This window comes from Rattus rattus, chromosome 4, assembly GCF_011064425.1.
Source record: "Rattus rattus isolate New Zealand chromosome 4, Rrattus_CSIRO_v1, whole genome shotgun sequence".
NCBI classification, from domain to species: Eukaryota; Metazoa; Chordata; class Mammalia; order Rodentia; family Muridae; genus Rattus; species Rattus rattus.
The window spans coordinates 8,176,664-8,178,626 of NC_046157.1; the positions used below are offsets into that span (position 1 = coordinate 8,176,664).

The 1,963-nt window shown below is 49.4% G+C and overlaps 1 pseudogene; it reads right to left on the reverse strand.

Annotated features, from left to right (window-relative positions):
* Nucleotides 1-202: 202 nt before the first annotated feature.
* Nucleotides 203-1,493, reverse strand: LOC116897820 (annotated as a pseudogene).
* Nucleotides 1,494-1,963: the final 470 nt, after the last annotated feature.

A 1,963-nucleotide genomic window follows, 5' to 3' on the forward strand; every position in this document is an offset into this window, starting at 1 on the left:
TGCCCTGTAGATGCCTCCCAGGTACCTCTCTGTTCCCCCTGCCACACAGGAAACTATATGAGGGATACAACAGAAGCTAAAGACAGAAAGACCAGCCACAGTTGGGGGGGTGGTGGTGACACTGGTAAAACAACTGCAAAGTTGGTGACATTTGCTCTTGGGAATGAGAGGTAGGCCCAGAGCAAGGATGGCAACTGGAAGGTGAAGGACAGTCCCAGCTCTCAGTAGAGGTAGTGATCAGGCTTGAAGGGGCCGTTAACGGGCATGCCCAGGTACTGAGCCTGCTTCTCTGTCAGCCTGGTCAGTTTCACATTCAGTTTGCCCAGGTGGGCTTCAGCCACTGCCTCATCCAGCTTCTTAGGCAGGAAGTGAACCATAACAGGGTATTTATATGGATGGGTCCACAACTCAATCTGTACCATCACCTGGTTTGTGAAGGAGTTGCTCATCCCAAAGCTGGGTGGCCCATGGCACAACCCAGGTTGACCAGATGGCCTTCAGTCAGCAAGGTGATGTGGCATCCATTCTTTAGCCAGTAGTGGTCCACCTCGGGGCTGGATGTTCACCTTCTCCACAGAGTTCTTATTGAGCCACTTCACATCAATCTCCACATCAAAGTGTCCAGTGTTACAAACAATAGCATCATCCTTCATCTGTTCAAAGTGCCGACCAAGGATGATATCAACACAGCCTGTGATGGTGACAAAGATGCGCCCTCCTTACAGGCTTTGTGCATGGTGGTTACCTTATAGCCCTCCATGGCAGCTTGCAGTGCATTGATGGGGTCAATTTTGGTGATGATGGCCCCAAAATCCCTCAGTACCTGGGCACAACTCTTGATCACATCACCACAGCCTGCTACCACTGCCACCTCGCCCACAATCACATGTGTGGGTTGTTTGATGCTGTCTATGAGGGACTCCCAGCAGCCATAAAGGTTATCAAACATGCTCTTGGTGAAAGAATTGTTGACATTAATGGTAGGCGCCTTCAGTAGCCGATTGGCCATTGTCTTGTAGAGGTTGTGGACCCCAGTCGTGGTCTCCTCAGAGCAGAAGCTGTGGGTATTTGGTGTTGATGAGGCTAGTAAGGTCACCACCATCATCCAGAATCATGTTGAGGGGGTCCATCCTTGAAGTACAACATCTGCTCAGTACACTACAGGTACTCCTCATCTGTCTCGCTCTTCCAGGCAAACACTGGAATGCCAGCCTTGACAATGGCAGCTGCTGCATGGGAAGTGCACCTGGGAAAGTGCAGCTGGACCACTGCACTTCAGCATCCAGGGTCACGAGAGTCTCAATGAGGACAGCAGTCTCCACAGTCATGTGCAGGCAGCCATCAATGTGAGCACTCTTCAGTGGCTTGGAGGCTGAGTACATTTCCCGCATGTGCATCAAACCTGGCATCTCATTCTCAGCTACATCCAGGGCCTTTTGTCCCCAGGCAGCCAGTCTCGTGTCTGTGACTTACTAGGGCAGTTTATCAGACATGCTGGCAGCACTTCTGTAGGAGTGACAAACTCAGTGAAGGGTGCCGGGTGGCACAGGGCAGGGCCAGATGTCTTTTCTAATGTCTGTCTTGACTCATTTTTCACTCAGTAGAGAGCTGTTCGGTTTCGATGCGTTTGTAAGCTTTTTGTTATTGCTAGTCAGCTTTCATCTGTGGTAGTCAGCTATAGTGCAGGGAGTGGTTTCCGTTTTCTTCATCTGTTGAGACTTGCATTGTGTCCAAGTATGTGGTCAATTTCGGAGAAGTTTCAAGAGGTATTGAGAAGAAGGTGCATCCTTTTGTGTTTGGGTGAAATGTTCTGTAAATATGTTAGGTTTGTCTGCTTTATGATGTCGGTTAGCTCTAACATCTCTCTGCTTATTTTTCATCTGGATAAGTGTTGGTGAGATTGGGTAGCAAAGTCTCCCGCTATCCCTGTGTGAGGCTCAATATGTGATTTAAGCTGTAGTAG